The sequence below is a fragment of the Aulostomus chinensis genome, chromosome 17 (genome assembly GCF_037954235.1).
Source record: "Aulostomus chinensis isolate RoL2024-O1b breed Wild chromosome 17, RoL_Achi_v1.0, whole genome shotgun sequence".
Lineage (NCBI taxonomy): Eukaryota > Metazoa > Chordata > Actinopteri > Syngnathiformes > Aulostomidae > Aulostomus > Aulostomus chinensis.
Window position 1 is genome coordinate 7,024,810 of NC_141336.1, and position 25,082 is coordinate 7,049,891.

The following is a 25,082-nucleotide window of genomic DNA, read 5'->3' on the forward strand; positions in this document are numbered from 1 at the left end:
GCCAGGGTGTTGAGGGGATCCAATTTGGTGGCTGCAGGATTGTGTTTCTGCTTTTTACAGACAATGTGGTCCTGCTGGCTTTATCAGGCCGTGACCTTCAGCTCTTGCTGGTTCGCAGCTAAGTGTGAAGCAGTCAGGATGAGAATCAGCACCTCCAAATCTGAGCCCATGGTCCTCGCCTGGATATGGGTAGGATGCCATCCAGGTCCCATTTCAAGCTGACTGCTGATGGATGTGTCTAGCGTATTTCAACTGCAACAGTGAGAATCAGTTGGTGGTATAATCTACTTCTGCAGATTGGTAAATTGAAGGTTCTGGAATCTCAACAAACCATAAGATCATCCTATGAGCTAGCCTGGCACCTTTGTTTGATAGAACCAACACGGTCTGACAGAGCAGCAGTTGTCAATCCTAGACTTTAGGGGAAATTAAAAAAATGTTGAGCTGTCATATGTACTTTGCGTTCTGGCACCTTATGATTTACAAATTAAGCAATGACCACAGTTATTGTGCTTTTGACTTGTAACTTTCACCTTGGAAGTCATTTATTAGTAGAAGTCATTTAGCAATCAAAGTTTGTCTTACTATTAACTGATTCTGTTCTTTTGTCTACTGTATGACCTGAGCTGCTGAAAAAGACTGGCAACTGACACACAAATTCTTCTGTATTTGGTTGGATGATAAGCTGTTTTTTGGGGTTCATATCGAGAGCTTCTCAAAAAAACTTAGATCTAAGTTTGTTTTTTTCTTTATATTGAGGAAATGCTTTCCTTATTCAGCAAGGAAAAGGTTAATGCAGAGCACTTTTTTTATCAGTGTTGGATTATGGTGACCTAATTTATATTCACTCTACTTCTTCTTTATTAAAAAAAAACAACTAGATGTACTCTACCACTCAGCCTTACGTTTCATTTCAGCTGCATCAGCTAGGACTCACCACTGCACTTTGTATGAAAGTCCCAACTTAACAAAGTCACAGAAACTGTTCCTACAAATTAAAAGTAAGTCTTGTAGACACCACAATAGAGGCCAAAATAAAGGCAACAAGGAGAGAAATTAGCTAGCTAGCAGAGCTGCAGAGAGGAAACATGGTGAATAAAGGTGTGCCCCAGAAATACAGCAAGCAAGCCATACCAGAGGCTCTTGAAACTGCCAAACAAAGGCTAACAGCTTTCGCCACCCAACTAAAGAGAAACACCAAAATGGTAGAGGCTTGGAGAATAAACAAGATGTTCTCCACCAACCCAGCCAAAGACAACTCTCAGTGGCAGGGGAATGACAACCAACCAGGCCCACCAAGAGCAGGGATGGAGTATTGGAAGGGCATATGGTAAAGAGAAGCATCACACAACACTGATGCACAGAACTGACCACAGAAACCTTCCAGAACAAGAACCAAGAACCACGACCAAATACCTTCGGAGAGTAAGACAAGTACTGAAAAGTCAGCTGAACAATAAGAACAAAGTCCGAGCCATCAACGTGTATGCTCTGCTGCTCATCAGATACCCCGCTGGGATCATAAGCTGGCCAAAGGAGGAGATAGAAGTCACAGACGTCTAAGACCAGAAAGCTCCTCACCATGCATGGAGGATTTCACCCTAAGTCCAGCATCCTGAAGCTGTACACTAAGTGGAAAGAGGAAGGATGAGGACTAGTATGCATCAGAGCCACTGTCCAGGATGAAACATTGAAAATCCAAGAGTTCATCAGGACAAGCTGCTCAGTGAATGCCTCAGACAGCAGAAATCTTGAAACCCTATGGTCTAGTACCACATTCCTTCAATGAATTTACACCCAACAATTCTCCATGAGCAAGCACATCCTGCAACAGTGGTGACGAAATCCTTCCTTTTCACAGGCAGAAATGTCAAGCAGATCCAGGCTCAATGGGGACGGCCTTCTGCTTTGACTGGTTGGGGGGAAAGATAGCAGGAGGGCAGGGCAGAGACAAAGACAGGTAATGGTGGAAGACAGATATACAGAAGGAAAGAGAGAGAGAGATAAAGAGGGAGAGAAAGGGAACTGATTGATGGAAAGATGGGGACGTGAGCAGGTGGTGCTACAGGTGGTCACTTGAGCCTCTTCAGGTGTGTAGCCTTCTCCAGCAGCACCCGGGATCTGGGATGTGGGGAGCCTGAAGGCTCAGAGAAGAAGATGAGTTAGTTACAGAGAGGAAAGAGAGGAGGAGAGAGAAGCCCAGTGCACCATGGGAGATCCCCCGGCAGTCGAAGCCTATGGCACCATATCTAATATCTATATATCTATATCTATCTATCTATCAATCTATCCATCTCTCTTTCTCTCTCTCTCTCTCTCTCTCTCTCTTTCTATATATATATATATATATATATATATATATATATATATATATATATATGCATACTGTATAATCATGATTGGCTCAGAGCTGCATTACAGACGACTCAACAAAGGCTACAGGCCAAAACCTTACATAATTTCTGTGCAGAATATCAAGGGCAGTAATGAATCAAATAATCAAGTCCTGCAACACCACTGACCACTGGAGTCACAACTCAGTTCTGTTTTATGATGTGTCTCAGAAGCAAAATGTTTTTAGTCTCATTATCAGCCTGATATGATTGTCACATTCAACAACACAATATATTTTTAGAAGGACTATATACACAGAAAAAACTCTACCTGGTTTACACCGATCCCCTCCCGCTACTGACTGGAACACTTTAAAGCTGTGGAGTGGTATGTTTGTCTCCATCTTCTGGCACTGAGAGATATTACAAACAATTGTCGACACATTATTTGCAACATGTGGCTCCATTATAGGCTCCTTGTTCATTACTGTTATGGCTGTAAAACATTGGATACATTGTTTTGAGTGTCACACCCTGCAAAATGACTTGTTACACCATCAGAATTAGATCCTTTTGGTCCAGTAACTTTTAAAATGTCTACAAGAACCACATGATTAAATTATTCATTAAAATATTGGACTGCCACATCAAAGGTACAAAGTTGGCCCGAACATCACAACTTCCAACAAGACCAGGAAACATTAAGGCAACTTCAGCCAACTGAGCCTCTGAAAAACAGAAAAACAGCTGTGTAACATTTAGCAGAGAAAACAGTGTTCCAGTCTCATCAAGAACGTCTTCTCCTCCCTCTCTCAGTGTCCATTCTTGTCCCTCCCCTTCATTCCTTCACCCTCCCAACACCCCACGCCCCCCCCTTTTTTTTTTCTGCCGTTCAAAGTTTGCGTGCCGTTTTAGAGTGTTTTCATCGATGTCGAGACCTTGCGATCAAACATGACTGCCTCTGCTCTAATTCACCCACAGGATACCACACACGCACACACACACACACACGCACACACACACACACACACACACACACACACACACACACAGCCTCTCACTCTCTCACACACTTGAGTGAACACCCATATCCACACACATTCTAGCTTTACGCACACAACCTCCCATGTATTTTTAATAGTATATTTGTGAGGGCTTTTCCTTACCACATGTTGAACATGATTCAGACTCCACCTCTGAAATGATTTACACCTTATTTTGATCAAATGTTGGTACATTTATGACTTCCAAACAAACACAGATTTATTTTTATAGGTATTTGTGTTTTGCGCTCTGGTTCACCTTTTCGTTGCCACAACTACAGCAAAAGAGTGGCTGGTTTTGGGGAGGATGTCTTTATCAACTCCACATGTATTGGCTACATACATTATACAGATGTGTAAATCCAATGAAATTTTCTTTTTCATTCACCTCTTATGCTAAAACTTGTACGCATGAGTGCACTAGACACACATTTGATTACAATGCTTATAATAAAAAGTGTAAACATAGCTGGTTAATATTAAACTCGCTCCTACACCCTTTGCTCTGTATGCAATCTAAGTGGACATTTTCTCCTCTTGACATCTGGAATGTAGCCTTTTTGTATTGTTTGTATTATTTGTTTCAAGCTTTTGCTGCCTTTCTTGTCACTTTATTCCCCTGTTATACCATGCTTCCAACTCTCCTCTTAAACACCAGATCAACAAAATCCAGATCGTAAAAAAAGAAAAAGTGATGTTAATCCCCATGAGACGTTTATGTTGTTAATAAAGTCAAAATAAATAAGTAAACACTGTTTTGGCTTTAAAACAGTGTTTAGATGTTTTTTCTTGTTTTAGGCTTCAGCTGGTCCTCAATAGTGATGAAAGACCAAAACAAACACACACAGGCATTTTCCTTACACATAAACACACATTCACTGTACTGTTGCAGACACACACGTGAATGACCCGTGACCCCCCACACACACATACACACACACACACAGAGTCAGTGTGGTTAGACTTCAGTGTCGTAGCCTGTGAATGTAATATTGATTCCATAAAGTAGTTTCTGTGTAACATGTCACAGCAAGTTAACATCAGAGCAGTGAGCCGAAAAGAGAGGAGAGCAGCTATCACGCAACGTGGTGGGGGGCATAAAGGAGGAGAAGGAAGATGGAGAGAGAGGATGAATACCACTAGTGAAGAAAGGCAGAATAAAGGAGGAAGAGTGACTTAGATGAAGGGGAAAGAGAGGGAGAGAGGATAAAATGAGAGTTAATATGGGTGAGGGGGAAAGGGAAGAAAAAGAGTGAGTGGACTAGTGAGAAATGGAAGGGGAGAGGAGGGGGAAGTGTAGAGGAAAAAGGGCAAAGAGGAGAGGAAAGAAAAGGGGAGGAAAAAGCAGATAAGAAATGGGGTTAGGAAAGATGTGTGTGTGTGTGTGTGTGTGTGTGCGGGTGTGTGTGTGTGTGTGTGTGTGTGTTGCATACTGATGCACGAACATGAAGGCGAGTTTCCTAACCGGCATTTGATCTCGCTGAAACAGCGTAAGCAGGTCACCGCTGGTTCAACTTCTAAGAGGAAAACAACACACACAGAGGCACAGACTAACACACTATCACATGACCAGAGCATGTTGTTATCTTTAAACATGGTTTTGTCTGTGTCCAAACTGAAAATAGAAACAGGTCTATTAACAAATTGTGCCGTTGGAACACTGATATCAGCTGCTCAGTGACAGTCAAGCTATGTGGCAGAGAATTGACAAACTAATCAAAGGGGAATTTCAACACATTATTAATGTGTTTATCCAATCAGAGAATGATAGTAAATGTAGTCAACTGGGGCAAGCACACACACACACACACACACACACACACACACACACACACACACACACACACACACACACACACACACATACACACACATCTTTGACTGGGAGGGACTGTCAAGGGTGTGCATAGTACTGTGCACTATGTCTAATGTCTACCTGGGTGGAGGGGAAGTTCCTTACATCTTTCCACCTCATAATATCCAACAAGAAATGCTTAATGGCATGGTTGCACTTGTGAGAAATGACACTCCAATCACAAATTAAACATTTTCATGAGTCCACATGATCAGATTACCTTGTAGTTTTAATTAGCTAAATTAATTGTACTATGCTGTTGACAGTGGGTTACTAGTTTGTTGTTAATATATGTCAGGCCAAGAGAAAATATCCTGTCTATTCTGACATTGTGAGCACTTAACGCACACGACTGATCAGCTTTTCTGCTGATTTGATATCGACAAGCTAGTGAATTCTGAAAAGCCTTAAAAAACTGAATATATGTGTGTAGCGGCACTACTGCGCTCTCTTCTTGTACCATGGTGTAATATCAACTGACTGGAGAATTACCGTCACCTGCTGCTGATCTTGAAGTAGTGCGAACATACACATTTTCTTTTGTAGGTTTTATGAAAATTTGTGTTTCATGTAAATTGACAACCAACAACTCTTGACAAGCAAATACACACTCGTAACCATGGTTACAACAGTGCCAAGCGCACAAGAGCTAGAGCATCTAAATACTTACAATTCATTTAAAATAAAACCCGTAAAGCTTGGCCAATATGTCTCAACCTAACAAAAGTAAAACTAATATGATCGCTCAAACCTTAGCGGCAGCATTTACTCAGCTGTCAGATTCATCATTAAGTGCCTTTTTGTAACTGGGTCTCCATAATTCATATCTCACACTGCTAAATGGCTCATATTTCAACACTATTTGACACCTGAACTGCTCTGATGCGGATGAAAATTTTACACTTCAAACTTAAGTCCCACAGTGGTGGCAGCGTTCCATCTTAATTATCAGGTCTCAAACCCATTCATCTATTTGGGCTAAACTGCATGTGATAACAGCCACAGCTAATTGGGTTTTGCCGAGCCAATTAGAGGCAGGCGAGGACTGACGCCATTAACTGTGATGAAGCTCATAATGCCAGCCAACCTGCAGAGACACAGTTTGAGATGCTCATCTGCAAGTATGCAAGGGCACCGGATGGAGAATGTATTCAGGCTGGTTTGTTTGATACATTTGATTTCTAACATTTCATCTCACACTTCCTAAATACGTGCAGACACATCGTTTACAAATAGAGTGGACCGGTGACATAAAATAACTCTGGAAGATTTACCTTGAAGACAGTTGGAGAGGTCAGATTTTGACAAGATCCATCACATGATCTTCCTCAGCAGGTGGACTTGTTCAACCACAGACGAGATCCATGTTAGGACAGAAGGTGATGTTGGCTTGGGTTGTGTCTATAGCTTGGTATTTAGTTGTGTGTGGCCGAATTACTTGACCCATGCCATGGACGTGTGTAATCAACATTCACCTCATTAATAGATTTTTGATAACATTAAAATTTTGTAAATTGATACAATGCTAGTAAATTACAACACACAAATATGTAGTTTGGCTAATTGAAAATGTTTTAGCATGTTAGTGCATTGTTTAGCTTCTTGGCTGCTTTGTTTGTCTGTAGTCTGTGAAGACTAAAATAAATTCATAAAGCCTTAAGTGATAACAAGTTCTAAAACTCTAAACATTTTTTTTCCATTAGTGGTTGGTAGGGGTGAAACGAAATAGTCAACTCACGAAACGATACGAAATACGAAACAGGGCTCACGATACAAAATAAAGATTAAAGAAAATCAGAAATGCAAAAATCAAATATTCTTTATTTCTTCCTTAATTTCTTCCGTTATTTCTTCCTTAATATGCAGATATACAAGTTATTGTTGCATCAGTACAAAATAAATATTTATTTGCTTTGAAAAACCAAATATTTATTATATATATATATATATATATATATATATATATATATATATATATATATATATATATATATATATATATCACCGTTGTCTTATCTTTTACATGGAAAGCCAAAATAAGTCTACACAACCGATTTGTTTGATGGAGTGTCCGGTACTTCTTCGACCTTGTCTTCCTCCATTTAGAAATAATTGTTTTGCTTCTTTTTTTTTATGTAGTGTTGCTACAATGTTCTTCTTAATCTTGTAATACGTGTATACAGCAGGCGAGAGGGTGAAAAATCATCAGTGTTAGTGGTGCGCGGCACCAATAAGCATTGTTTTTTGTTTTTTTTACATTGATTTTTATTTGAATTTTATTTCATAATTTTTTGTTCCATGAAAATTTCATAACACCCCTAGTGGTTGGTATTTCAAGCCGTCACACTTGTTTCAATTTATGTTTCAGTGTTTCATTTTAGTGTGAGGAATGTAATGTCCAAAACACATGTTAATGTGTGTGACTTTAACTTACCTATGTCTCTTGAGGAAGAGACATCGGTAAGTGAAATCATTCAGTAACCATTGCAGGGGTGTTTGGAATAATTGAATCTCCTGTTGGGCCTATTGTCCTATTGATTTTACTGAAAAATATAGAGATGTTAATGAGGACCATGTAAAATGTAAGACTGGTAAATATTTTTTGAGACATTTTGTTTCTATTCTGTCAGTGGAGTTGTTAGTTGCCTGTTCAACTGGTATGCAACCAAGCCAATTTCCGTGGTTGACTAAATACTCACTCCTCCCATATTGGGTAGTCCCCATTCTGCTGCCAAAACAGTTTTGAGTAACTGAGTCATGGACCTCACAACACTGCTGAAGGTGCTTGCTGTTTTTCAATTGGAAGTAGGATAACTAGACATCCGACATCTCTATGAAGGAGTGTGGCAGGGATTTTAGTTTAAAGCGTCTTGGTTCCATTACCATTTCTTGTAGGTCCTCCTTTGTTTTGTGGCTTCATGATGGGAACAAGGTTGCTTGGGAAGGTACTTATATATACCTCTCATGATGCATTTCCTGTCAGCATTGACACCGACCACTCTAGCCTACTTGTACTTGACCTCTTTTGGTCAGCCAACCAGACCACATCTCGAAATGTAATATTTCAGTCGTTGGTGTGCAATTTGTGACTTACAAAGAAATTCAGACAAAGTAGCTGAATCCACTGCTTCCAACATTAGTTCACCTCTGCTTGGATACTCCCCCCCCCCCCCCACTTTTCATTAGCTACATTCTTTTTTCCCTTTTTTGGTTGTGAAGCGCTTTGGGTCCTGGAAATGTGCAATATAAGACTGATTTATTGTTGTTGTTGTTGTTGTTCTTCTTCTTATTATTATTATTATTATTACTGGAAGTCACCTGGATCACCTTTTGGATTGGCACATCCTAGATCTGGGGAATTTGGGGGCCAAGTCAACACCTTGAAATCGTGTTCCTCAAATCTTTCCAAAAATATTTTTGCAGTGTGGCAGGACATTGTATCCCACTGAATGAGGCCACTGCCATGAGGAAACATTGTTTCCTTGAGGGAGAACATAATCAGCAACAATGTTTTAGAAAGTGGTATGAGTCAAAGTAAGTGACAGTAATACCTAAAGTTTCCCATCAGAAAATTACCCAAAGTATCTCATGTCTGTTTCTGCTCACTCACTTCCTCCTACAGTGCTTCCCAGTGCCATATCTTTCCCAGGTAAACCACACCCACACACTCAGCCATCCCCATGATGGCAAAGAAAACATGATTCATCAGACCAGGCCACCTTGTTCCATTCCTAAATGGTTCAGTTCTGATGGTCACATGCTCACTGTAGCAACTACATGCCACATACTCTGATGCACTGTGTTCTGATTCCTTTCCATCAGAACCAGAATGAAATTTTTCAGCAGTCATCCAGCCAAATTCATGATTGGCTGGATGAGAAAATCAATGTTATTCAACAGTCCACAGTTTTGCTTTATGGAGTTCAACTGTCCATCCATCCATCCTTCCACTTATCCTGATTAAGGGCCATTAAGGGGGGGGGGGGGGGTTGGAGCCTATCCCAGCGGCTTTCGGGCAAGAGGCAGGGTTCACCCTGGACAGGTCGCCAGTCCATCGCAGGGCCAACACATAGAGACAGACAACCATTCACACTCACAGTCACACCTACGGTCAGTTTCGAGTATCAATCAGCCTAGTCCCCATTTGCATGTCTTTGGACTGTGGGAGGAAGCCGGAGTACCCACAGAGAACCCACACAGGCACAGGGAGAACATGCAAACCCCACACACTCCTCCCGTGCACGAGCCGGACTCGAACCCTGAAACTTCTTGCTGTGAGGTGACAGTGCTAACCACTGCACCACTGTGCCGCCTGAGTGCAACTGTCATATCTATTATTTCTTCCATGATGGTGAAAAAGACTGCACTGCATTGAATGTCTGCGTCAAGCCTCTTTTTTAGTCCATACACTACACAGCCTTCCTAAAGTGTGATTATACTTCTGAGATGATCACGTTTGGTCATGCTGCAATTAAACTGCCAAAACAGAGTTGGTGGGACATTTATGCCACTGTTGAGTTTCTTTGTGTACTTTCAAGAATGGTGCATGGAACTGAGCATAGTTTTGCTTAGTTCATAATCTTTGAATACCAGTTTCATTTATCAATATCAATATAACACCAACAGGTGCTTGATCTTAAAGACGTTTGCTCAGGAGCACTGTTGGTGCACCTGATGAAAAATAACTAGGTCTAAAGTCTATGACTCAAAGTTCTGACTGTAAGCTTTGCCAACACACATCATTCACCAATAAAATCAGCAACATGAGCATGGACACAACTAAAAGATTCCGATGTGGAAGATTATAATGGTGAAAATCACATCTGCCTCACCTTAGGGATCCGTGGTGGAGTGGGACTGTTACCATAGATGTCTTCTTGCGGTTAGTCCCTGCAGCATATTAGATTGGTGTGTCTCGACATTAAGAGAGACAGCATGCAAATTTTAAATTTGAGATTAAATGAATTTGAATTAAAAATTTTAGTCTCTCAAAGGTTTGTTTATTTTTTATGTGATTTGTTTGTTGTGTTGATGTTTGATGTTTCTATGATGATTTAGATTAAAGATGCTTTCAGTGGTTTTTATGAGTGCAGTGAGGTTACCATATACAGCACAGCTATGTGGAATATGTTTAACAAGCCAACATTATGAGCATCACAGGATAGAAGAACCTTGAGCATGAAGAGAAGAGATGAAACTCTAAAGGCAAGATAGAGCGATACATTGTTTTTTTGTGTATTCCTTCTACTTGCAAAACACATTTACAGTATGATTCATTGAGAGGTTAACGACAACACCTTTGTGCCTTGGGTCCAGCTATGCAAAAAGAACATTAGCCTGGAAAATTTGACAGAAAGCCACTTGAGCTGTACGTGCTGGACCTCACATTTTTGGATGCTTAAATATGGCCGAGGAGGTGCACTAAGTGTTAAAGCTAAATATACATAGAACCCAAACGAAAGCCAAGAAGTCAAACTCTTCTGGCTTCATCTGGAAATGAGCAGCTTTCCAAGAAATGAGTGAAGCCCTACCTCTTTAAACCTCAATGATGTGACAGGGTCTAAGAGGTCTGGATCAGAGTGGGAAACTGAATCCATATCCATTTTTCCTGCACAAGCCTTGCACCTTTTTGTTTTCTGAATGTGTTCTGTGACACCTTGATGTCATCTCTGAGCCTCCAATCGCAAACCTCACCTGTTTTTCCCTCTCTGTCAACCAAGGCTGTTGCTAAGCAACATAGCTCTTGTATAATTTATTTACCCGCTGCATGCAAATATGTAGACAATTAACCACTTCTGTTTGCATAATAGATTTGGGAAGGAGGTGGAGGTGGGTTGGGGTGGGGTGGGGGGTTTTTAACTCCCGCTTCATCTCATCCTCCATGATGACACAAAGCAAACAACAGCAGAAAGAGAGAGAGAACGAGAGAGATGGCGCCTCTCATTGCAATCACTGCAGCCTCAATAACTTCATTCTTTCTCTGTAACCGTCATCGAGAGCAGGGAGGCGGAGCCAAGCTGCAAATTATCCCCACTGCAACACACACACACTAATAGTACAAAACACTCACACATACACGAGCACACATGCAAAAACTGTAATTACTACCTTGTGCGGCGCTCAGCCTCTGCTCAGCAGCCATTGATGTGCAGATGAAGATGGCCGCCGCATGTTTTTGCACTGAAAGAAAACCATGTTTTGGTTGGGCTCTGTCAACCGAACAGCTGGATTGCCATTTTTCACTCAAATTAGATTTCGGCTGAAGCACCGGCGCTGGGGGAAATTAAATTGCACAACAAGAAGTAGAAGGAGAGAGCAGCCACTTTCTGTCTTTCTGTCTTTTCACGTGCTCCCTAATTTGGGTTCAGAGCGGGGCACAGCAGCACGCCAAGCTGCTTCCAGGTCTATTCATCCGTCAATCGACATCTTGGCATCGTTGTTTTCTTATTTGTGGCTTATTTCAGATTTTTTCCTAGATCTTTTTTACTGTAACAGAGACACTGAATGTAAAACAGGAATAAGTGAATGTGAGAGTGCAGGAACCTTCCTCATTACAACATACAAGAAAATCAGGGCTGCTCCTTGCCACATTGGACCACTCGACCAGAAAAACACACACATACACACACACGCACGCACACACACGCAGACATGCACACTTGTAAATAACGTGCTGGATCCACCATACAAGTAGGCTTATGTGTTGGTCTTAGTATTACACAAAGCATTACTTTCATTATTATACAAGCCTCAAAAAAGATTAAATTGCAATTACAATTACTGAATACTCTTTGACCAATGGTAATAAGATAATAAAGAATAGTACTATTATGAGGTCTACTAAGTGGAAACTATTTGACATTAAAAAACATAGACCAACATTCAGTCATCACCCTTTTCAGGTGAACAATCAAATGCATTGCCATCTGAAATAAAGTAAATGACAGAACTTAAGGTTTAACACTCATACAAATACAGTAAATAGCTGAACCTGAAGCAAGTCTGTAAATATGGACTGTAGTTTAAAATCCTAGATCAGTGATTCTCAAACTGTAGTATCTATACCACCAGAGGTATGCAAGCTCAAGTGGTATGTGGAGGAATCCCAGAAATATTTTTGAAAATGAAACAAGTCAAAAACATTAAAATACATAATTAGTATCAAAACTTTAAACACTTTGGAATGAAAATGGTAACTTCACAATAAGTTTTGTCTTTTTTGTGATATTTTTGTGTCAGACAGCTTCATAGTCAAATTCAGTCTGCTTGTGAGCACAGCCGAAGCACACAGCCCTGCACCTGCTCCTACAAATGTTAGCAACAATCAAAGCCTGACGGTAAAGAGATATGACTGAAGTTTCTACAATTTGGATCATTCGGACTGAAGAAGACAAAGCCCCAGTGTGTAGTATATGGTGTGAAGTTCACAGCAGTGAATCAATCTCTGACGACACTTTTATATCAAACTCTAAGGGCTGACAATACTAGTTATTATGCTGGGCCCAAATCTTATCTAATGAGACAGATACCCTGGATGGCATCACCCTGGCCGCCAGCACTACAGTAAGGAACCTAGGGGTTATTTTTGATCAGGATCTGTTCTTGAAATCCCACATAAAGCAAATCTCCAGGACTAATTTCTTTCATTTACGTAACATCGCTAAGATCAGACAAATCCTGTCTCAAAACAATGCAGAAAAACTAGTCAAACTAGTCAAGCTGAGTTGACCATGAGACCAGATCTCTCCTGGACTGGCTTTTGCATTGGCTCCCTGTTTAATTCAGAATATTTCTTCCTCTAACATACAAAGCCATACTTCCAGTTCAATCCAGAACACAATACATAACATCTCTTGGACTCTCTGACATGAAAAAACATGGCCTCAGTGATTTCGTCCACAAAATGATCAAATGATTGTGTTATTTTTATCAAAAACAGATCCTCTTGTTGAATTTCAATGAGTTGTCCATGTTGTTTATGTCTGTCATGAATTTGGGAGGATCACAGTTTGACTTTTGCTGCAGCTTGATCAAACTGCTTCCTCTGCTGAAATATTGCCATAACACTTTCAGAAGGCTCCTTAGCACTGGAGGCTCACTGCCACGACAGCCAACAAAAATTTCTGAGATGTCTGACATGTAATGTAATGATAAATCCATCATCCTCACTTTTCACATGTAATCATTCTTGTCTATATGTCAGCATCCATCTATCCATCCATCCATCCATTTTCTATCACTTATCCTGTTAAGGGTGGTGGTGGTGGGGGGGGGGGGGGGGGGGACTGGAGCCTATCCCAATATCCCAGCAGCCTTCATGCGAGAGACGGGTGGCCAGTCTATATGTCTTGGTCCATCGCAGGCCCAACACATATAGACAGACAACCATTCACGCTCAGAGCTATGCCTATGGTTAATTTAAAGTATCCAATTAGTCACTTGTTGCATGTCTTTGGACTGTGGGAGAGTACCAGGAGAGAACCCATGCAGGCATAGGGAGAACATACAAATTCCACACAGAAAGACCCATGCTCGAGCCGGGGCTCAAACTCGGAACCTTGTTGCTGTGAGGCGACAGTGCTAACCACTGCACCACTGTGCCGTCCTATATGTATGCATGCAAATTTTCTTCTCGGCCCTATCTTAAACTGGTGCAAGCTGGCTCTTCTAATTTCAACCTGGTGTAAACGATGTTTTCACGCTTAGTGTCATTTAGCTAGCAAGTGAAACTGTACTCCAACAGTGCCAGCATATACTTAAGAATGCCAATGAGGCATGGTCTGGCACAACGATGGTATATTACTTTTTTTGGGACACCAGAAAACATTTGCACCATTCACCAAGAAGAAGCTGTTCTTTGGTCAATAGTGTTATGTATGAAGAGCTATTTGATTGGCGCATCAAACAGATGGGCGGATGTGCTGCACTCCAATTTGGTTCTTTTGATGTCCGAAAACATGGAACCTCTAATCAACACCTCCACCCATGCCTGCTTCATGTCCAATGAGGTGGATTCCTGGTGCACCTGTATATGATGTTCTTGTTTGCCTTCACCTTGGGCTGCTGGGTAATGACTTATTGCTGGGAGTTGACAAGCAGTCTTCAGGTATAATGACAGTTTCCTAAAAGTGAGAGAGGATAGGTCAGTGGTCAAAGTGGGAGACAAAATATATCGTCCAGAGGAAACAGTAAGGTCAATTGTTCACTGACCGAATATTTTATATGGAATTTATGGAGAAATAGATTTATGTCACAGATTTTCTTAAACTCATAAAGGTGATCTTCTTGTGATTTGCTGCACATTTTCTTGATGTATTGGTCGTCGTTGTTGTCCTCTGCTTCTCCGGGTCCGGGTCACAGGGGCAGCAGCCTCAGCAAGGAAGCCTGGACTGTCCTCTCCCCAGTCACTTCCATCAGCTTTTCCGGGGGAATGCCGAGGTGTTCCCAGGCCAGCAAAGAGATTTAATCCCTCCAGCGTGTCCTGGGCTGGCCCCGAGGCCTCCTCCCAGTCGGACATGCCTGATAGACCTCCTGAGGGTGGTGTCCAGGAGGCATCCTCACCAGATGCCTGAACCACCTCAATTGACTCCTCTTGACATAGAGGAGCAGCGGCCATGTCCCTCCTGGCCATGGAGGAAACTTATTTCGGCTGCTTGTATTTGCGATTTTGTTCTTTCGGTCATTACCCAAAGCTCATGACCATGGGTGAGGGTTGGAATGTAGATTGACCGGTAAATCGAGAGCTTCGCCTGTCAATCTCCTGCTCCATCCTACCCTCACTCGTGAACAAGGCCCAAGACACTTAAACTCTTAAACTCCTCCACCTGAGGCAGGAACCCCCCCCCCCCAACCTGGAGTGGGCAGGCCTCCCTTTTCCGATTGAGAACCATGGCCTCAAACTTGAAGGTGCTGATTCTCATCCCTGCCGCTTCACATTCAGCTGTGAACTGTCCCAGCAAGAGCAGGAAGTCGTAGCTTGATGGAGCTAAGAGGACCGCATCATCTGCAAAAAGCAGAGACGACATCATACCGCCACCATACTCGACCCCCTCTGTGGCTGCACCGAGAAATTCTGTTCATAAAAGTTATGAACAGAACTGGTGACAAAGGGCAGCCTTGACAGAGTCCAACCCTCACTGGGAACAAGTCCAACTTACTGCAATGTGAACCAGACTCTCACTCCTCTGGTAGAGAGACTGAATGGCCCTGATCTATTTGCTTTTTGTTCATTTTTTCCAAAAGTGTTGGCACTTTGACATCCTCCTCCAGAGACAACAATTGTGAATTCTAAGAAAAACCTTGGTGCTTTAGCTGTACTTATCTACTAAAACTTCTGCAGTTATATATAACCTGATGCATGCAGAGGTAGATGCCAGGTCGTTCTGAAGCCCCTGACCTTTTGTCATCCAGCTAAAGCTGTGCCCTCTTTTTGCCTCTATGCCAGTACCAGGGTCAGTACAAGCCATGGCAGGAAGCATTATCAATTTAGGTTGTTCGTCTTTCTGTCCAATTCCTGTGAACATGAAAACATCTTAATGACTTACGGGCATTTCTTTAATTTTTTTTGAAATTCTCCCTTTTTTTAAATGATAAATTGATTAGAATTTGGTGCTCAAAGGTAACTGTGATGTGGTGCGAACATGTTGTAGCTGTAACACTAGAATTCACACACTAATTATGTATCTGTGCCAGCGAAACTTTGTCCAGTTAAAGGTCCATGCCTGAAGGAAATGGTTAAGTCTAAAAAAAGTAGAGAGAAGTTAGTGGCAGAGAATTCATATCTGTTTAAAGAAAGTTCTGTGCCAGAGACAGCATTATCACATCATAGGAATTCTTTCAAATCGTCAACTTGGACAGATGAACGGATCATATTGTAGTAGCTCAAGCCAGTAACAGCAAGTAACAATATGGGAAGCATATACTTTGGCCAGTGACATCATTTCTCAACCACATCAATGGACATACTTAAAGAATTTATGACCATTTTATGAGTAAAAACAAGACAAGGGATGAGAGCTGGTTCACAACATCAGAGATCTCTTCCAGATGCACTTAACTCAATTCAGAAAACCAGCAGGTTTGCTCATTGTTTCACCTGACAAAGTGAACACTGCTACAGCAAAGACTGTGACAATAGTCGGTAAAGCCAGTCAAATTCCACCCTCAAAGATTTTTTCTCAAAAAGTATTTTTTTCTAATGTATCCACGTGTTTATTGTTCATAATAGTCAAAATACCTCAGTGTCAAGATATTGTTGGCATGAGCATTATATTATGGTTAATAAAACATCATCATCCACTATCATCAGTATTTTGTGTCTAGATGGCATCAGATATTCTATGAAAGCGAATTTTGGTTGCCTGATGTCAAAACATCAGGGTAAAAAGGATGTTGACGCTACTGTTTAAGGTACAACTTACTGTCATTTAATTTTAGTAACTATTACACAAACTTAATAACCTTCAAAGGTTAATATTTTTTGTGTCATTCATCTCAGGTGGACATACCACATTTTTGTGTGTAGGCCCTGTCAAGCATTTAACAATACTACAGTTATATAAACTAACTGGCCAGGTAAGATAAGGTGCATATGGATGACACACTGTCTGGGGGGTAGAAACCGCACGACTGCAACAAAGGTTTTTTTAGGGGTTGAAGAAAACAATATTTGAAAGCAAACAGCTTTGAGAAGAGATGCTCTATATTATATAAATTCAATTAATTGTTATAAAAATAGAGTGATGGAGGCTGACATGGGAGTCTTTGGAGCTCTGGGAGAAGAGGACCTTAGTACAACATGTCCCCTCACAAGAATTGTTATTCCACAACTTGCAACAGATGACTTTGTTGTGTTCTGATTAGCTACATCCTGCTTTCATCACCAGAAACAAATATTTGAATACAGGTTTCAAATCCATCTGCTGACCTGATACAACTACAGAGTCTCAATAATGGTAGATTTGAAATATGATTTTAAGCAAAAATTGTGAATTTATGAAAAGGGGTATTAACAGAGTGTTAGTTAACCAGTGTGTCTAAAAATAATATATTAATAATGGTGCTCATTTATAAGAAGGACATGGTTTTAACTGTTCCTTAAGGTACCACGAACATTGTTTATGCTTTAAATAATGTTACAAGCAGCTTGTAATTTGTTTGTGGCCACAAGACATAACTTCAAAAATATCAAAGAACATGGAAAAGGTTATAGTCCTTAAAATAACAAAATCTCTTTTTGTCATCAAATGTTGTTGACCTCTATCTGTTTCAGTTTTGATGAAACTTGAATGTTTTGATTGACTTAAGTTGAATCTCATCTGTGAAATATGTAATACAATTTATAATATATTCTTTTAAAAAAAGTCACATTTTTCACATATATTTCCTTCTGCCAATGACACCTTTCAGTTTTAAAACCCCCTGTTTTCTTCACCTTTGTTAAAATAAAACAAACATTAACTGCCTGTAGATGGCAGCAGAAAACAGTGAATGAGCCACACCACACTCTTATTTTATTTTTATTTTTTTACAATTTATGTAATTATCTGATATTGCACATCACATCGTGTTTGCCTGCAATCCATCATCACTGGATCTATTTCAATACAAAAGGGAACTGAAAGTTTTAAATACATCATATGTATATTCAAACCAAATATTCAAATGTATTTCAACTTTGAATATATATTTATTTGTAAATACATATTTTAAAAATTGTTACATATGATTTAATACTTTGCAATGATGAAATGTCACCAATAAAATGTAATATTCAAATTAGCCCTGTAATACCAGTAAAAACTATAATTAATACATGCATTTATATTTTAAAAATACAGACATTAGACTGTATTAAATCAACAAATTTGCCCCTCTATTTCATTTTTATCGTTTCTGTATCAACTTAAATGTAATAATAACTTTTAATAGTGAATTCTATGTTGTATTCAAACATATGTAAATTAATAGAATATATGATTTACTATCGTCTCAATATTTGTGCTTAAAAAAATAAATAATGACCCAGTCATTTGTTTTGTGTGAATACATCGATTTACACAAGTATTTCCTGACCTATTTATAATGCAAAGACATTTGTTTGTTTACCGTTGAAATAAAACCAGAGGGAATGAAATCATCAAGGTCATATGGTTCATGAGGATGAGGAGTAAAGCTATTTATTGTTTATTTCTTTTGTCCTATTAAGTTTATTTTTGTGTATTTACAGTCAGCTGGAGTAAACAACCTCACCGATGTTTGTTCTCTTTTTACTTGTACAGCAAACACTGCCTGCAGGCTGCTGTCACTGTGTTTGGAGTTCAGATGTCCAATCATTACACAGCACCAACCTACATCCAATTATTTCCCAACACACATACATGTGGCACATGTACACACACACACACACACACACACACACACACACACACACACAATCTATTATCATTCCTTTTTTTGTGATGGCGCTAAACAAGAATTATACACCTTAATTAACCAGCCAACATGTCAGTGTATGCAAAATAACTCCTGAGAGACACACACACACACACACACACACACACACACACACACACACACACACACACACACACCACAATACACTGAATACAGAAAAAAAACTCCTTGCACCATCTGAAATAAGGAGAAAAATTTCCATCAAACTGTCGCAGTTTAAACGCTCCTTGTGGCTGTTTCAATTTTCTTTATTGGTTCACTAACAATGAGATTTATTGAAATTTGACTTCAGAGATCTCAAAGCAAAAGCTTTTTAAATTATCTTTACAATTACTTTTTATACATTTTAAGGGAACAAACACTTTGCTTTGCCTGTAAACACAACTTTAGGACTTAAAGCTGGTCACACACCCATATCCCATTACAGTCAGATTTTGAGGGTATAAAAACATGAAAATGTTATGAATGTAACTTAATAATTTATTTTCAAATTTCACAGTATTTTTCTGATTTCTGAAAGTTGACAAATTGTTCCTGCAAAATTTTGGCAAATCTGACTCAGCCTTAGAAGGGTTTGCAACATTTCTTTGTTAGCCTTTTTTAATTTGTGAAAAAAAAGGTTGAAATAGTTATAAGACTCTTCTAAATTCTAGGAAAAAATGCATGTGAAGTTTTTTTCAACAAGTAATTTGTATTATGGGAGTTACAGATGATCCCTCCATACCTTGGTTACAGTGTCCCCTGAAGGCGTGACAGAACCGAAACCTGACAACTGAAAATGTTCATACATTTTACGGTAAGTACATTTAGCCCCACTGTAATGATGTTGGGTAAAGAGAAATTTCATCAGGTTATGAAAGGAGGATTGTACTTAAGTCTTCATGGCTAATTTTATTGGGTTACAACATTAAATGTTGCGCATTTGCTTGGTTTAATTTAAATGGTGTCACTGGAGAAAATAGATTGCTGGAGTTCAGGGACTTGCTGACCAATGGGAAAAGTGGGACAATTCCAAAATGGTCCAGCCCAGGCCAGCCAGGATGTGGAGAAAAAAAATTCATAGGCCTATATAATTTTTAATACACACATTTTTTTTTTTTAATCAAGGTAGCACCAGGACAGCAGACACAATAATATCGCATGGTGGTCATAAGGATGCTGAAGCTGCAGGAGCAGGACCCATCACGGCAGACACGATGACAGGTGGGCATGGGGGAAATTTAAAGCATGTTGAAATGGCTAAATGTTAGACCTAGCAGGCCATTCATGCATTTATTATGCAAATTATTTGGTCACAAAGTAAGGCTGAATTCTTTAGCAATAGTTTGCAATACAGTGTGAATGTCACCTAGGTCTTGTTTTGATTCAGTACAATGGTAATCTGTTTATATTTATTGTTAAGGCAGGTGTTATTAATATGACCTATTGACAGTGATTTGTGCCTAAAATTACCCAAAATGTGCCCACCATTTTGGCCATTGCCTATAGGGCCTCTGCAGCTCTACTTCCTGGGATGAATTAGGGGCCCAGCAGTGTCCCTGCCAGAGTTTAAACATTCCAAAAAAAAAGACTTTGCATGAAAAATATTTTAATAATTAATATGACTTGTGAGACAAATTATGGTCCTCTTGAGCTTACTGATTCTGTAATATTGCAATGATTAAAAACTTAGTTAATCATACAGGGTTGTACATTTTTTTGTTGTTTTTTTTACTGGACTGATTTTTCCAGCTTAAGTCATATTTCATTTATAGTACAATGTGTGTTTTTAATAAACTGAATTTGAATCTTTATCTGGAAGAGGTTTTCTTAGTATTTTGCTAGAGACCATAAAGCATTTAACCTGAGTTAACCTCAACATGATGTCAAGATGGAGGCTGATGTTTAAGAGCTTTAAAAATAAACCTGAAACAACATCTGAGCCATAATTATTCTTGGGAATAGTTGTAATTTATATAAATATAATCAGACTTATCATCTTTGAACTTCTTTTTGCTTTTGGACCAACAATGGAAAGTATACGATGTCACCTCTTTGACAATTTGAACCACAAAAGTGCAATATCAAGTATCAAGGACTCAAGTACTGTAATTATCATCAAGAGTGAGCTAAAATAAGATATTTTGGCAAGTACCCTTAATAGCACTTTAATATTTTACTCAGACCAAAAATGAAGACAGTTTTTGCACACTGCATCTATGATGGCATACAAAGTAAGTTCAGGCTAAATGAAATTTTTCAACTAAGGTGAGAAATTTGCATGGTATTATGTCTAGTTTTTGTGCTTAAACATCTGTCAAATCATGACTTCATGCTTATTTTAGCCTATTGTGTCCCACAGAGCCATTATCAATAACTATTCCATCAGGCAGCTACTGCATTCTTTTGGGCTTTATAACCTCTACATGTACTGTTGTGTTTTGTGGTGCTGATGGTTTTGGTGATTTATATTTATTCATCACCATATGGTGCTACTACCATGGCTGTGGTAAAACACTACTAACGATGACTGTGATTTTAAATCATTCCATCCATCCATTGTCTTCCGCTTATTCCTGTTAAGGGTCACGGGGGACTGGAGCCTATCCCAGCGGCTACGGGCAAGCGTAGGTGGGGTACACCCTGGACAGGTCGCCAGTCCATCGCAGGGCCAACAAATAGAGACAAACAACCATTCACACTCCCATTCATACTTATGGTCAATTTAGAGTATCCAATCAGCCTAGTCCCCAATGGCATGTCTTTGGAAGGTGGGAAGAAGCCAGAATATATGGAGAGAACCCATGCAGGCATGGAGGGAACATGCAAACTCCACACAGAAAGATCCTGTGCCCGAGCCGGGACTCGACCCGGAACCTTCTCGCTGTGAGGCAACAGTGCTAACCACTGCACCACCGTGCCGCCTATTTTAAATCATTGTCTTGCCTAAATTAAAAAAAAACAAAAAAACAGCACACCGCATAAGGTTAACATTTTTTAGGGTTCATTCAGTTATTTATCTTTTTTTTTTGCCACAATCACCGTTGTTTTCTTCTGGATTCCGTTCATTGTTTTATTTATTCTCACACCGTTATTTGTTGTGTCAGCCACTCATACAGTTTTGATCAAAGCCTCCAGGCCTGTCGCTGCCTCAGGTGACTTTGGCCCATCTGCTTCCTCTTCTCCTCGGGGAGAAGGAGGTGAATCAAGGGAGAGGAGTGCAGGTAAATTAACAAGTTGCCACATGTTTCTAGGCTGTGAGGTGAAAGCAGCTCTGCTGCTTTTAATTACACCTGGACATCAGCAAGGCTGAAACCACATGAAACTGTCTCGACGTCTCTACATGGAAACCTGCCTGGAAGATAATTTAATGATATATATATATATCTATATATATATATATATATATGTGTGTGTGTGTGTGTGTGTGTGTGAAGGCAACACAGTCTCATCCCCTAGTTGCCAAACAATGATATTTGGTCAAGTTCCCCTGTATCTACAGGCGTATCTACAGGCAACGTTGAGGGTATCCCCTCTGCGTCGTTTGACAATGCAGATGGCAAATCCGGCATCGTGGGATGATTTTTAAAGGGGATTTTTCCATGCAAACAAGACAATGTCGAGGCAATAACCTGTCCCTAACCCTAATCCTAAACTTAACCTTAACAACACTAAGAATAGTTGATAAATAAGCAAATAGGACCAGATGAAAGAGGGAGTTGTAAGACCGAGTCTGGGGTTGCCAGTGGAAATGGATGTGAATGTATCAGAGAAAACCATGTGGCATCATGGAAAACCCTGGAAAAAACCCTCTATCCCGCTCGCAAGGCGAAAGGGTACCACCCATGTCAACCCTCAAGGCCAAGGGGACTTGACCAAACGTCGTTCTTTGACAAATACATTGTAGGGTGTGAAACTGTGTTAGTGTAAGGGACATCCAGTAAGGGTCCTAAGACATCACCCCTAATGCTACACAGGCCTGCCTCAGAGCATGAGTGATACAAATAATAGAGTCATACCAGCTCGGGGCTCTCCTGGGTAAACAAGGTCCCTGTCAGTTGCTTGGGAACCAGGGCAATCAGATGAGAAATGGGATACTGGAACAAGACACAATTGAACGAGGGCGAAAAATACAGAATTGTTGGAATGCTCCCATACAAGCAATCCCAGAGAGAAAGGATACATCCATAACCTAAAAGTATTGTCACAACTGGAGATAAATGAGATACAACAAAAATGCTACGGCAAGGGGGAGCCAGAACGACAGGTCAGCGGGGATTGTCATCAATATCCCCACAAACTGAGATTGGGCACCAAGCCCCATTAGCTATGAGCAACCTTGAAACAAGAACTGCTGACCTAAGAAGGAAGATCATAAACCAACAACAATCCTGGAACCTCCAATGAATACCAAAGCTGAATTGTCAAGTACCCTTTAGAAGATGTACAAGTGGGTGTGAATGTCGCACTGAATACAGTACATACGGTAACCATCACAGACACCAACAAGCTGCTGCACAGTATGGCAACAGTAAAACTGGAGATGCAAGGGTACAAGCTTACCATGGACATGGAGCAAAAGAAACAATACCCTCTATGGAAGAGAAGGATAGAGGCCAAAATAAAGGCAACAAGGAGGGAAGTTAGCCAACTAGCAGAGCTGCAACAAGGAAATATGGAAAATAAAAGTGTGCCCCAGAAACACACCAAGCTAACCATACCAGAGGGACTCGAAACTGCCAAACACCTCCAACACATCTGGCCACCTGACTGAAGAGATAAATCAAGGAAGTACTGTGAGGACAAGGACAGGAGAATAAACTAGATTTTCTCCACCAACCCAGCCAAAGTATACTCTCAGGAGCAGGGGGATAGCAACCAACCAGGCCTACCAAGAGCTCAGATGGAAAAGTACTGGAAGCGCATATGAGAAAGAGAAGCATCAAACAACACTGGTGCAAATTCCTAGACCTGAAACTGACCACAGAAATCTCCCAGGACAAAAATCAGTCATCACCTCAATGGCAGACATCAAAGACACACTTTCAGAGATGAAGAACTGGACCCACTGGGATCATAAGCTGGCCAAAGGAGGAGATAGAAGCCATCGATATCAAGACCAGGTTGCTCCTTACCATGTATGGAGGATTTCACCTTAAGACCAGCACCCTGAGGCTGTTCACTAAGCGGAAAGAGGGAGGATGAGGACAAGTGAGCATCAGAGCCATTGTTTAGGATGAAATATTGAAAATCCAAGAGTATATCAAGGAGATGGCCCCTCAGGACGAGCTGCTCAGTGAATGCCTGAGACAGCTGAAACCCGATGAGAGTGAAGAGGGAGAGGTGCAGACGTGGACAGAGCCTCTACAAAGGATTAAAAACTGCCAGATCACGGAAGTGGCTGACATCAAGAAGACCTACCAATGGCTTGAAAATGCTGGACCGAAAGACAGCACAGAGGCACTCATCATGGCAGCACAAGAGCCATTGAGGCCAAGGTCTACCACATCAGATCAGACCCAAGGTGCTGGCTGTGTAAGGATGCTCCTGAGACAGTCCAACACATAGTTGTGGGGTGTAACAAGCTAGCCGCAAATGCATACATAGAGAGGCACAACTGAGTGGTGGGGATAGTGCACAGAAAGATATGTATCCAGTATGAACTAGAAGTACTCAAATCCCAATGAGAATAACCACCAAAAGTGGTGGAGAACAACAGGGCTAAGTTGCTGTGTGACTTCAGCTTCCAGACTGACAAACAGCTACTGACGACCCAACCAGATATTGTTGTGATGGACAAACAGCAGAAGAGAGCATGGGTGATAGATGTGGCAACACCAGCTGACACCAACATCAGGAAGAAGGAACACAAGAAGGTTGAGAAGTATCAGGGGTTAAAAGAAAAGCTAGAACGGATTTGGAAGGTCAAGGTTGACATGGTCCCTGTGGTGGTAGCAGCACTTTGGAAGGTGACCCCCAAACTGGGCCAAACTGGGAGAGTGGCTCCAGCAGATTCCAGGAAAATTATCTGAAACCTCAGTCCAGAAGAGCACAGTCCCAGGAACAGCTGAGATATTGTGTAGAACCCTAAAGCTCCCAGGTCTCTGGTTGAGGCCCCAAACTAGAGGATGACAGAACCACCCTACAAGGGTGAGAGAGACATTTTTTACGTAAATATGTAAAAACAAAAAAAAAATCCTTACCTATTGTACCCACCAGTATCTTTTAATTTCATACTTCATACCTAAAAGTGAAAGGTGTATACATTATACATTGTGTCCCCTTTAAAAGATCACCACGGATGTCAAGAGATTTATATCGAAATTCTGAAAATTATTGTTAGGAAAAATGTTTAGCCTCAGTTACATCATGTCCAACTTACTGTGGCTGATCAAATCCGAACTCAAGTGGGTAAAA

At 40.5% G+C, this 25,082-nt stretch overlaps 1 pseudogene; it reads left to right on the forward strand.

Moving 5' to 3' along the window:
• The first annotated feature begins 1,356 nt into the window (after window positions 1-1,356).
• Window positions 1,357-24,820, forward strand: LOC147246149 (uncharacterized; annotated as a pseudogene).
• Window positions 24,821-25,082: the final 262 nt, after the last annotated feature.